Below are 13,779 nucleotides of genomic sequence, written 5' to 3' on the forward strand. Positions count from 1 at the left end.
TATTTGTAGATTTCAGTAAAGCGTTCGATTATATTAGCCACAATATTCTTTTTCATAAGGTCAATCGTTATGGAGTTAGAGGACTTCCTCTTGAATTTCTTAAGTCGTATCTTCAAAATAGACGCCAATATGTACAGATAAATAACTGCAGGTCCCAAGAGAGGTTTATACTTTCTGGAGTACCTCAAGGCAGCATTCTGAGTCCTTTGCTTTTTAATCTATATGTTAACGATATTGTAAATATTCATTTCAATGAAATTTTTTTTATTTACGCAGACGACACCAGTATATTTCTAACACCGCGTTCTTACACCGAGCTTATCACAATATCAAATGAAGTGCTCTTGAACTTAGCACATGGCCTAAGCAAAACTGTTTATGTGTCAACACAACCAAAACTAAATCTATAATTTTTCGTCCAAAAAGAAGCACCTTCCCTTTACTACATGGCATAGCCTATAATGATGCTCCGATTGAATTTGTAGAAAGCATCAAAATCCTAGGCGTGCATTTTTTTTCATCGCTGCTATGTAATGACCATGTAAACTTTGTAACGCAAAAACTGAGTCAGATAACAGGTATAATAAGCCGAAACCGTTACCTTCTTCCTACATCAGTTAAAGTACTATTATATAACGCCTTATGCACCTCTAATCTCAATTATTGTCACCTCGTATGTGGCACTACAACTGATACAAATTTAAACAAATTATTGTTATTACAGAAAAGGATAGTACGCTTCCTCGCAAATATTCCGTACGATTCACACACCGAGCATTTATTTGACAAGTTTAAAATTATAACACTGCACAAAATCTATAGGCATCGACTTTTGCAGAAGTTTGATCACTTGAACAGGAAGAGTGATCTATCCCTTGTTAAGTTATCATGTTTAGAAGAACGTGTCCCCTCACGTTTCACAAGAAACACAGAACCGTGGACAGCGCACCGTTTTAGAACTAATTACAGCTCACAAATGCTAAAAAACAACTTATCAAGGCTTTTAAATTCTTACAACAAATCTGTAACTGATATATGTACCCTTACCCCGTCAGAATTTTCTCGACTTAATCAGCGGGACTAATATTCATGTTTATACGGTCAGCTATTTCAGAAGTGCCGATTAGTTGAGTTTACAGCTTTTTGTTCACATTTATATTACATATATATGTTTATATCTGTGTTTTTTTTTTCATCTGTCATGTGTGAAACGTTTTGTAACTTCATTACGCGCAACTACTCACTTTTCACTTAGTGCTTCCCATTCATTCTTGCAAAACTGTGTATTTTTGTATTGTTATAAACACGCGGCAGCTCCGTGCTGCCCGTGTCTTGTGGTCATAGGGGGCAGGGTGTTTTTTCAAGCTGCACTTGCAGCTTTTCTTCCCTGTCTACCCCAGTCTGTTGGAAATAAAGATATTCAATTCAATTCTGGCGTCAGCCTCCTCTGTTAGCTCTGGTGATAGGGGAACATCAGGCATGGCCGCGGCAACGCCGCACGGCTGTTCTGGCTCGGCTGGCTCGGCCTCGGCACGCCGCATTCTCGGCCATCGTTGCTCGCTGCGCTCGTGGCGATCCGCAACTGCTTGCCTAATGCTGTAGCCGAGATGCAGTGACGCAGCCCAGTCTGGGTTCGTGCTATCGAACAAATCGGATGGCGTCCCTGCGAATCAAAAACATTCACTTCTTCAGAGTGTAGTCCTTGCTTATCAAGTTTTCGCGAACATTTAGTTCACGGCACAAGCCTCTTACCTCTCACGAAGTGCGCTCCGCAGACACGTAAACTGGGTTTCTGAGGGTTCATATCGGCTCGATGAACGCGAGCCAGCCACAACGTGCGCCAATTTGTGCTGAGCGTCTTAGAGCGCTCGCACCTGTCTACGACGATCTTTGGAATTCGGAAGAAGTTCGTGTTGGTAGGCTTCTTCTTTCGCCTGGAGCTGTCGCTGCGGTTGCAGCAGCCAAGGACTGCGCACAAAACCATATTAAAGCTGCGAGTGGCAGCGAGCCAACACGATGCGAGCTGACAGAGACGGCGGTAAACAAGGAGTGCCCCGGCAGCGGTTCGTCAGCATGGCCGACAGGCATCTCACGGTGACCGGATGTGACGTCGGTGCACGCCATGTATAGATAGCCTCATGACTTTCATGCATTTGCTTGTGGAACCAGCAGTGTGATCTCTTCTAATGTATAAATGAGCGCACAAATGTTCTCATTGTGATCTTAATAATACTTACTTCAGCTGTTGACATGCATTGTAGTTAGGCAGACATCAATTTTATGGACAATAGCAATGTTTATTTAACATGCTGCTTAAGCACCCTAGCACAGACAGTGTGCATTTGCATGTGTTCTGTAGTCGCAAACCATTACAATATATAGGTCACACCTTTTTTGCACTTAATATTGCAAAATTGTGTTTTTTTTTCAATTTTTTATGCAGTCAAAATTTCTGTTCCGGACATGCTGTAATGAGGAAGGCACCAGTATAAAGCAACACGCTCCACGCACTAAACAGAAACTGCTGCCTGCTACAACAAGGTCGTTGTGTGTACATTGACTGCTACTACAAGGTAAACAACACCTGGTTCAGAAATAAATATGCTTGATATATGCTGTATTGGCTTGCTAGTATTGAGATACATGTCATTTTTTGCAGCAGATATGAATGTATTTTCATATTTATGGTTCAGTATCATTGATTCGAACATAAAAGAAAACACTACATGAGTGGCTAATCTGTGCTGTATCTCATGTGTCACTGTTCTGCCCCAACAGTCTATGCCAACCACATCTTGGTCATTACAGGAGCTACCATCTACACTCACAGGAAGGGGTTGGAGCCGAATTCGCAAGGCTTTTACACAATGAACAAAGAAGTGCAAGCAGAAGAATTTGGATATCAAGTCTGCAGAGGACTGTGTCAAGACTGAAAAGAGCTTCAGCCACCATTCTATTAGCACGGACATTTGGCTGAGTCATCCAGGCAACTCCAAAAGGACTTTCTAGAAATTCTTCGTCTTCAGATGCACCTGCAACTTATGATCAGGCATGGACGATGCTGGCCAAAAGAGTTCTGTCAGTTTGCCCTTAATCAGCTTCCTGGCCATGTCAATTCCATTTGTAGCAAGTGTATTTTTTTCTATAAATGCAAGCTTTTTCATTGCCCATTCTCGTTAGAGATCATTCATCGTCATCCAAACATAAAGGTCAACCGATTCTTCGCTGATAATACGAGTCAGTCTGGTAGCGTACCATATCTGTAGCAGTATCTTCTAGTGTATGTTGGCATGCACAATTCCTCACCTGAAATAGCTGATGCAGCATCAGCATGTGTCTTGCATTAACTTACGCACCGTGTGCTATGTACCATTTTACTTTTCTCGATGTTTTTTTCACCTTCAGTACTTGCAGAGCAGAGTGGCTTCTCTCTTGAGTGCAAGCTTTCTGATTTTCCATATTCCTAGTCTCGTTGATGATTGCTCTTCTTCCTCGATAGCCTGGGTCATTGCGCAAACTACTCTGAAGTGATTGATTGCAGAATCTGGTTTTGCTGCTCCACTTGGTTGTGGTCGCCATGTTACGTTTCTCGGATGTGGCGGCCTGGTCAGATGCATTGGTAAGCAGTCTCTCGAGGTAAGCATCTGCTCCTGCAGTCAGCACAGTGACATAAACTCCCAGTGTACACGCACTGTAACTAGTGCTCTCCGTTCGTTCTTTCCTGCTGCAGCCATGGGCAAATTGTACTTGTGGTCTACCTCGCCCATGATTTGCTCAGAACAGAGACCAGCATATGGGCTTACATAGTTCGAAGTGTATGAACTTGATAGCCACATGGGTGAAAAGGCCCGCAAAAGCGGCTGTCGAAGGTGATGCCCACGGAACCGATTTGTCCATATTGAGACAAAGTGGGGTACCAAGTGCGAGCCACACGTTAGTGGCCCCTGAAAGAAAAGAAACGTGCAGGTTGGAAAGGAGTTAACGCTAAAATACCGGGTGTCCATGTCGCTGTGTTGGTTGCGGCAGCAGATGCCTGTATCACTTGATTGCTTCGCAATGCAAGTTGCTCATCTTCAACGGCAACTGTCGGTTCAAACAGGTGTGACGCTCTGTCCAATCTGTTTGTACTGCTGGTTGTCGCTCGTTGCCAGACTACCACGTGCGACGAAGGCAAGCATTATGCCTCTAAGTAGGCGGCTGAATGTATCCTAAGAGACCCGTGTATGTTCACTGCTCACTGTTGCCATATGGTTCGTAGGCAATGTATAATGTATTGTCCGAACCTTATGCGGTGATTGATTGCTGTTTAATTTCGTTGTTATCTCACTTGGTTACGGTCGCCGTGTTATGCTTCTCCGATGTGGCGGCCTGGTCAGTTGCATTGGGAAGCAATCTCTCGAAGTAAGCATTTGCTCCTGCAGTCTGCACAGCGACGTAGACTCCCACGCACCGTGATTCGTGCTCCCCGTTCGCCCTTTCCCACTGCAGCCATGGACAAATTGTGCCTCTGGCCTTTCTGGGCCGCGATTAGGCATGAACGGAGACCAGCATACGTGCTTACATGGTTCAAAGTGTATGAAGTTGATAGCCGTATGGGTGGAAAGTCCCGCAAAAGCGGCTGTCGAAGGTGATGCCCACGGAACCGATTTGTCCATATTGAGACAAAGTGGGGTACCAAGTGCGAGCCACACATCAGCGGCCCCCGAAAGAAAAGAAACGTGCAGGTTGGAAAGGAGTTAACGCTAAAATACCAGGTAGTTCATGTCGCTGTGCTGGCTGCGGCAGCAGATGCCTGCATCACCCGATTGCTTCGCAGTGCAAGTGACGCTCAGCATGGCGAAGAAAACCGTTATCGCGATGGAGGCGGCAAGCAAGGATTCGCAAGCGCTTCCGATGGCACCTGCGCCGTTTGCCGCGCCGACCAACGTTTTGTCACGTGACTCCGCGAAGCCGAGGCGGGAAGAAGCGGCCATTTCGTGCGACGCAGTGCCGACACCGGAATAGTGTGTGCCACAGCTGTTAGGTCAAGGGCCATCTCTCTCGTGTGTGTAAGGGGAGGAAAAACGTTGCGAACTCTAGAGGATCGGCGCCACCGGCTGTGAAGAAAAAGTCAGTGCATGCCGTGAACGATGCCGTCTGTGACAAAACCGTGGACGAAACCGAAGAGCGGCAGCATGCGCCTCGGGTCTACGAAATGTGGACCCTGCAAGGCACTACAGAAGTGACTAAGCCGTGCCATGTGGAAGTCGCTGTGAACGTAACTTTGTTGCTAATGGAGGTTGACACGGGAACAAGTGTATCCGTCGTGTCTGGGGTACATTTCATCGCAAGTTTCCGTCGGCGCGCCTGAAGCCATCAACTGTTATGTTGAAGAGCTATTCGGGTGAGTTGTCTCCTGTGCTAGAAAGGCTGCCTGTGACTACTCAGCCTGGGATCCACAAGTGCCAGGAGGTGTTGTACGTTGTTTCTAGTGCTTGCCCGTCCCTCATGGGGCCTGGCTGAATGAAAAGCCTTAGTATAGAATTGCGCAATTCAAAAAAGCTGAACGCAGTTTCGTCGCTTCAAGATGTACTGGCTGACCACTGCAGTGTTTTTGAGGACGAACTAGGAACATTCAAAGGCGTGGCTGCAAAAATTACATCCACGATAACGCCAAGCCCAAGTTTTTCACGCCTCGACCTGTGCCGTTCACGACGATCGATCGTGTCAACGAGGAACTGCTCCGTATGGAATGTGTCGGAGTGGTGAAACCGGTGAGAACGTCGGAATGGGCTGCACCCATTGTGCCTATCCTCAAACGCAACGGACAAATCCGAATCTGCGGTGACTTGAAAGTCACGGTGAACCCTGTGACTGTGTCTGAACAGTATCTGATACCTCGTGTAGAGGATCTCTTTGTGAGACTGAGTGGGGGTGAAAAGTTCAGCAAGCTCGACCTCAAAGATGCCTACTTGCAAGTAGAATTGGACGAAGCATCCTCAAAACTGCTGACCATCAACACGCCAAGGGGGCTGTGCCAGTACACTCGCCTGCCTTTCGGCGTGACGTCAGCACCCTCGGTTTTCCAGCGGGAGATGGACAACTTGATGCAAGGACTACAGCACGTGGTGGTATACTTTGATGACGTCCTGGTGACTGGGCACAATGATGATGATCACCTTGAGAACTTGACCCGTGTACTGCATCGCTTGAAAGAAGCTGGGCTGAAGCTCAAGCTCGACAAGTGCACCTTCATGAATCCACAGGTAGAATACCTGGGCCACATTGTTACGTCGGCTGGTTTCCATCCTAACCCTGAGAAGACTGAAGCCGTACTAAAGGCCCTGTTACGTTTCGCCTACGACGCGCGGTATAGCCGGCGCGGATGCAACGGACGCCGGGGCTTCGTTCAAAGCGGCGGACATTTGGCCCGTTCAGCGCCGCCGATACGCCTCCCCGCCAAACGCGTCCAGGCATGTTTCAATGCCACGTGTCTTCAAGTGTGCGTGTGTGTGTGTGTGCATGTTGGTGCCCACGCTTGTCAAAGCGCGGCAGCCGGGGAGAGGAGCTCCCCAAGTGTGAAGCGAGGAGGTCTGACCGGCGCCGGCCCGGCAGATGCGTCACTACACTCGTCCCAACGTGTCTCTCAGCCTGTCCGTGCCCAGTCACGTGCGCCTCTGTCGAGGCGTTCCCTCTTGCCCTCAACTCCGAGAGTATAAGAGCAGCTGCTCCCGGACGCCGAGGGAGGCTCCGATTTCTGCTGTTGAGTAACGTGCTCTCCCATCTCTCCACTTCGGTCGACCTGACCGGCCGCTCTTTTGCGATGCTAGAATAAACAAGTTGTTCTGTTACCAGTCGACTCATGCTTTGCCGGGACCTTCGGATGCTTCCAGTTGTGCCCCAGGCCGCCAGGCAAACGCTACCCACGAAACACAGAACCTCTTAAAAACTTCTTGAAACGGCTACAAACGGCTATAGACGTCTTGGTCTATGACAAGACTGAAAATAGAATTTCTTCTAAACATAACCACAGCACTTGGAATATGCTAGTATATATTTATCTGCGGCAATGCCCACTATTGGTGTCACTAGAGTCTGTTTTGGTAAACGCATTCAGAATGTCTAACTCAAGAACTTTTCTAGATCTTTTTGTCTAAAAGTGCATAAAATGCCAAACGACGTGTTAAAAGTGCGGTTACCGTCGGCCGTCGGCGTTAGCGAATAAAAGACGCCACAGACAAATCGAACTCGTTGGAAGCAACATAAGTTAATTGGCTTTAATATTAAATAATTTCGCACCAGAACTTCAACAATCAAGGACGTGTTATTGTTTTCCATACGGAGCGCGCACGCGACGCCTGGAAACCATTCTATGCTCGCGCAGCAGGCATGGACAGCAGCAGGAGCGAAACGCCGGCGTTGCACAGCGGGGTCACAGAGCCTTGACATAAAAACTGTTACAGCGCAAACACATGCAACCACAAGAATAAGGGACGGGACAGATCTTACAAGGACCTGTCCCTTATTCTTGTGGTTGCATGTGTTTGCGCTGTAACAGTTTTTATGTCAAGTATGCACCAACTCGCCCAGAAAGAAGTTTTAATTAATGTCACAGAGCCACCGCGCTGCGATCACTTCGGCGGCACGATCCAAATTTGTCGTACATATCATTCTGTGCTGGAAACGCTGGGAGGCAGGAAGTTTGAAAAAACGGCAACTGCCGCCCGCAATGTCTCGGTCGTGGGTTCGTTATCCAGTTGTGAGTCATTCTAAGCCGTTCTGTACATTTATACTGGATATTAACTGGAGTCATTTAGCTGTGCTGATGCTGTTTGCCGGGTGTTTTGCATCAGTGCTTCGTTACATCGGCTGTATTGCGTGTTTTCGCCGACGGCTTACTACCACAATGGCGGGATCTGCGTTCGCCGCCTTCGTGTCTCGGTGCGTCTTTGTACGTCGCACGTTCGGATAACACTTTTTCCGGTAAGTGAAATACATTGCACTTCGTTTTTCGTCAACAATGTGAATATCTTTAAGTGTTACCCGCGACAATTCTTGATATATGAGCTGTTCTGCCCTGCGAGTTTTCGTCATTACTTTTATACGCGGGTTCTGCTTGTGTTCAGCCGTTCAGCACTACCGCGCTCCACGACTTCCGCAACACCAGTCAGAACTTTGCCCTGCTTGTTAGTCTTTGTGGTTAACGTAGCACGAACCAACCGAAAGGAGTGCATTCGAAGACGACGCGCTGGCTGTAATGCTGAACCAGACTTAACTCCTTTTGTTCTTGCGTGTGCGCGCGTGTGTCAGTGACTGTGCAGATTGTAGCGTTTCCACTTTATAGCAAAACAAAAATATAACTCCAATGTTTACTTCATCTATACAATTCCAAATTAAATCGTCTGCTGATGTACAAATTTCACTTGTGTTTTGTTCTAAATAAGCAGCAAAACCTTTAACCTAGTAGGTGCTTCATCTGGGAGGGAAGTCACGACAGCTTGGCATTTATTAATGACTGTGACTGAGTCGCCTTATTTGTAATTGCAAATCTGCCTTTCAACTGACTTGATGCTATCTTATTTTGTTCCTTTCATCCTATAGACGGCTGGACATCCTTCTTGTACCTTGGCGCTAGGTGGATGACGGGACCTCATCATGATCAGTGTAAGCCAATGTACTGTACCCTCTGGTCCTCCCAGTGCTTTTTATATGAGTTAAGGCCAGGGAGCGCTTCGTAGTAAAATAGCTAGTTGGTGTCTCACAAACGGGCATTTTTTTGCACTGGTCCATTATAAGCTGCCACTATTAATTATAACCAATTTCTCAGTGCCAGTGTACATACACAGTTCTACTAATAATTAGTTTCCCTAAGCTTGACAGAATGTACCTCTAGGTACTCATTGCTATGTAAGAACTCAAAAATTAACTCTGCTATGTCATACAAGTATTCCATGCATGAGTAAAAATTTTCTACAACAGTGTACATTACACCTTGCTTCCCTAATGCACAAATGTATTCAAGCCAGTATTTGATTAGTTAGGTATTCTAAATGTTTTCTGTGTGATTTAGTTTCTTTACAGGAATTTACTGTACAACATCAGCAAGCAGTCTAATTTAAGATTTATGTGTGCTGTAAAAGGTGTGCTTTGCCGCTAGAATTGGTAAAACGTGGGCCGAGGCTTCCATACAAGGACAAACTTCAATTTCGCTCTACCACCATCAGCACTTGGCTAGCGCTTGCAAAATGAATCACATCAGGTAGCTTGTGCCAGACTGTTTTTTAACCTTATTGTGAGGCGATCACAAAGTGATGTGTGGAGGTGCCTGCGTCTGAGATATAGATTGCGCTGCGACATATGTGCGTGTAGAACAGGCATGATGCTGCGGGTTCCAGCAGTTTGCGAAGGTGCTTATAAATTTTTGTCATAACTGCAATTTTACCTGTGCTGTTTTTATCACCTATTTCAATAATATCATTGGAGGTATTATCAGAATTTGGCAATCTATTTGGCCTGGCCCATTAGCCTGCCACATTTGCCTTTTCACTAGGTGGACAATTATTCAGCATGGACCATTACTTGAATACACCTTTTTGTGTGCAGTGGCTTCTCAATTGCAAGTCAACGTAGATGCTCAGAATTACCTGAGGCTATAGATGCACTGATAAATTTGCCACCTATACGAATTACTTTGCACTTTCTCGCGCACACAGCATGTTAACACTTCCAAGACAGTGGGCAATGTTATCGTTTGATCACATCATCAGATACTTTCAATTTTGTATGACGGATCATCCAAGGTGTTGCATCATTTGTGTGAGGTATTGCCTTAAGCCAATTAGGGTCGCATGAAAATATATCAACAAAAGTGATTGATCCAGCTAGGAGTGTTGCTTTGAAACACTACTTTATCACCAGTCCTCCTTTCCATGCTACCTGCTTACTCTGTACTGGGTCATGTTTAAGTTTGAAAGAAAGGCAACTGCTAGGCAGCGCAAAATGCCAAACTTGCTTTTAGTTCAACAATATAAAACGCTATTTACCTTTTTAATTAAGTTAGTACATCATTTACCTGCAGAGTGAATTACTGCTTTAAACTGATTATATTTTGCAGGAAGCTTCTCAGACTTGTTTGACAGGTTGATAAGTGGCTTTTTAGCCACAAACCACTATATAATAATTTAAAGGCTGACTCTGCTATGCAACTTAATGACTATATGGCAGGAACAAGGTCTCTGAGTTGTGGCGCTGGCTAACACTCACAGGGTTCTACTAGGACACATAAATACCCAAGAAAGTGGATGGGAAAACGACGCCGCTGTATCTCAATTGGTAGAGCATAGCACGCGAAATGCGAAGGTTGTAGGTTCGGTTCCCACCTGCGGCAAGGTGTCTTTTCATCCACTTTAATTTCCATTAATTTATCGTTTCTTTATTTCATTTATTAAGCACAAGTAATTTCCCCTATGTTGTCCCTGGTGTCAGTGTTTGTTGGCTTCTTATGATAGGAAATATACTAGTCATTGTAAATATCATCGCATACGTACCTTAAGATACCCGTAATTTAAAAGAAAGGAGTGCTTAAATTTATTTTTAATGTGAGCCAAACTTTTTACGTAGCACACGTTTCTAATTGAAGTTTCAATTTCAATATTCCCATTTCCTCCCTCGCCTTTTTTTTCCTCTTCTGTGCAGGTATTGCTTGCCTATGTCTACAAGAACCGTCACGCGTGGCCTGTGACAGCAAGCTTTTGTGGGCAGCAAGTGCTCTCCTACGAAGGCTGGCCTACTCTGGCAGCGGCGGCAATCATCTTCAAGATTTATCTATGATCACCTTTGCTGCTATTTGTCACTCTTGTTAATTACACTTTCGGCATCTTTTCTAATTTATTAGGTAATAAAGTATGAGTATGTGACATGGTGTGAAGTTGATATCTTGCTGCATTTTGGCTTGCAATCACCTTTTGTCCATGAAAAGCTCATTGTACAGTTTATGAAAAAAATAACAGCATATTATGATTTATCTTTCAGTTCTGGTAACATGCAACGTACAAGGAATTCACTAATGGATGGTATGCCTAAGAACTGGCCATTATTTCTGCGTGATGCTGTGCAAGCATGTGGCGTTACCTTACAAGAGGCACCCAGAAAGTAAGTTACAATTTACTTTTAAATGAAGCATGGGCATCAGAAAAAATATATTTATATTGCTAGTTAGAGTGGTTCGCAGATTGTTTTTCCAGATGTGTACTATCCTTTATTTCTTAACTCATTGCAGCACAGTGTTCTGTTTCGTATACTGGTGTAAGGCTATTGTGCCCCCTGCAGCTGAAACCAGGATGTAATTTTTGCCTCAACTGCAGCATCACTGACAAAATTTTTCTTTGCTAGAAACTATTTCAATTTGGTGGAGATCCAGCAGGGCGAAGTTTTGTCAATAATGACGTGTTTCACGCAGAGATGTTCTTGTTTAGGTCAATGAGGGAACATTGGAATTATATCAGCATACAACAGAGATCTTGTTCTATTTGCAAAATAATTCTGACAGCCGGCATTCAATTGATTGGTCTAATTAAAAAGCACTAATTGACCAATGAGGCTATACTGCACTATTCCCATGGTTCACATCTGGAAAAACTACCTGTGCATCACTTTATCCGACGATATAAACTTTTTTTTTTCTGATGTCCATGCCTCGCTTAAAATAAATTGTAACTGTGGGCAAACGTCGTGTTACTGTAACAGCTGCTGCAAAAATTTGAGGGAATGTCTAATAAAAGTTTTCAGTTGTTCTTGCCAAGCTGTCCATTAGCCAACTTTTAGCGTAACGTTAGCAGGGCTTACTGAAGTACTTCTAGACGTCCATGGCTACAAAATGGCTTGATCAAGACAGCTACTAGGCTTTTGAATTAGCCGTTCAAGACATCTTTCAGACATCAAATAGCTGCTTGCGTGTTTCGTGGGTACCCTTGGGGCTTGCGACCCATTTGCAACAACGGGCGTCTGCGCTGAGATTACAACAACTCGTGCCAGCGGTGAGATCGCAACAACTGGCTGGTAGCGGTGAGATCGCGACAACGGAGGCCAGCTGAGAAGATATGCGGTTGACTGTATGCTGAGCAGCACAACGACCACCCGGAAGCAGTGCAACGAGCCCTGTGTGATGATTGGTTGCCTGCAGCGGAACGACTGCGCTGAATTCTTGGCTGCGAGATTTGGTGAGTGCGGGACTTTCTTCTTCTGAGTTTTGCCAGGCTTTTGTTAGTGTCAGAAACAGAGCTGGTAATTGTGGTTGTCGTTGCTGCCGGGTTAGTTTGCGGCAAGACAATAGTAGGCAGTAGAGAAAGCAGCATTCAGAGCAGCCATGGATTTGAAGTCGTTGCGCAAAACGAAATTGCTGGAGCTTGCAAGAGAGTTGGGTCTGGATGTCTCAGACAAACTCAGAAAACCAGAACTGCTGAGGGCTATTCTTGAGTTAGAAGCTGAGGATGACGAGCTGTCGGAATGCCTTGAGACCATTGAGGAGAGGGAGACGGCAAAAAGACAGGAGCGTGAACTTAAAGAACAGAAAGAAAAAGAAGAGCGCGACCGTCAACACGCTTTGGAAATGAAGCGTCTCGAGGTAGAGATGGAACGCGCTCGTAGTGGAAGTCAGGCACACGGTGCAGGAGAACGAGTATCGTTCAAAATGACTGACCTGATGCGGCCGTTTAAGCTTGGAGAGGACATTGGTTTGTTCTTGGTTAACTTTGAGCGAACGTGCGAGAAGCAGGGGTTCTCTCGGGAAACGTGGCCACAGCGCTTGCTCACTTTGTTACCCGGCGAGGCGGCCGACGTAGTCGCTCGCTTGAAGAGAGAGGAGGCAGAGGATTTCGACAAAGTGAAATCGAGTCTGCTAAAAAAGTACAGGCTGTCAGCGGAGGCGTTCTGTCGGAAGTTTCGGGAAAATGAGAAAGGCAGAAGTGAGTCATATACAGAGTTTGCCTACAGGCTTATGTCAAACATGCAGGAGTGGCTCAAAGAAGAGAAGGCGTTTGGTGACCACGAGAAAGTTCTGTAGTGTTTCGGGCTGGAACAGTTTTATAGGCGGTTACCTGAGAACGTGCGGTACTGGGTCTTGGATAGGCCAGACGTTAGTACGGTGGCTAGAGCCGCTGAGCTAGCCGAGGAGTTTGTGACGCGTCGGGCTCGCGGAGCTAAGGACGGTCAAAAGGGTGAATTTGGCTCCAAGTTTGAGAGGCCGAAGTTCACACCCATGAGAGCAAAGGGGGACACACGTAGTGCGGATGCGAGTGAAAGCAGTATGACCGAACGAAAGGAGACGGCGGCAACCGAAGCCGAACACAGAAAACGGTTCGAGATGAGGCAAGCGCGCGTGTGTTATACGTGTCAGAAGCCGGGTCACTTTTCGGCGCAGTGTCCAGAAACAAAAACAAAAGTCGTGTTTTTGTCATTATGCAGCACTGACGAGAACATGAGGCTTCTCGAGCCTTGCATGCGAGACCTCCTCGTGAACGGGAAAGAATGCCGAGTGCTTCGCGATTCCGCAGCTACAATGGATGTAGTTCACCCCTCTTACGTAGAACCCGATATCTTCACGGGCGAGTGCGCATGGATCAAGCAAGCCGTGGAAGCTCATAGCGTGTGTCTGCCCGTAGCAAAAGTGCTTATTGAAGGACCTTTCGGAGCACTTGAGACGGAGGCCGCAGTGTCATCTATGCTGCACCCCCCCCCCCCCCCAGTACCCGTACCTATTTTCGAACAGGTCCGATCACCTCCTGCGCGAGAAGGGGCTTTTGT

General features: G+C 46.0%; 1 long non-coding RNA gene across 1 annotated transcript; it reads left to right on the top strand.

Moving 5' to 3' along the window:
• The first annotated feature begins 7,518 nt into the window (after positions 1–7,518).
• LOC126536734 (uncharacterized) lies at positions 7,519–12,772 on the top strand. The gene is made up of 3 exons (XR_007600705.3): positions 7,519–7,962; positions 8,581–8,643; positions 10,675–12,772. It is a non-coding gene; the product is annotated as an uncharacterized lncRNA (long non-coding RNA).
• Positions 12,773–13,779: the final 1,007 nt, after the last annotated feature.

Source organism: Dermacentor andersoni, chromosome 3, assembly GCF_023375885.2.
Source record: "Dermacentor andersoni chromosome 3, qqDerAnde1_hic_scaffold, whole genome shotgun sequence".
Lineage (NCBI taxonomy): Eukaryota > Metazoa > Arthropoda > Arachnida > Ixodida > Ixodidae > Dermacentor > Dermacentor andersoni.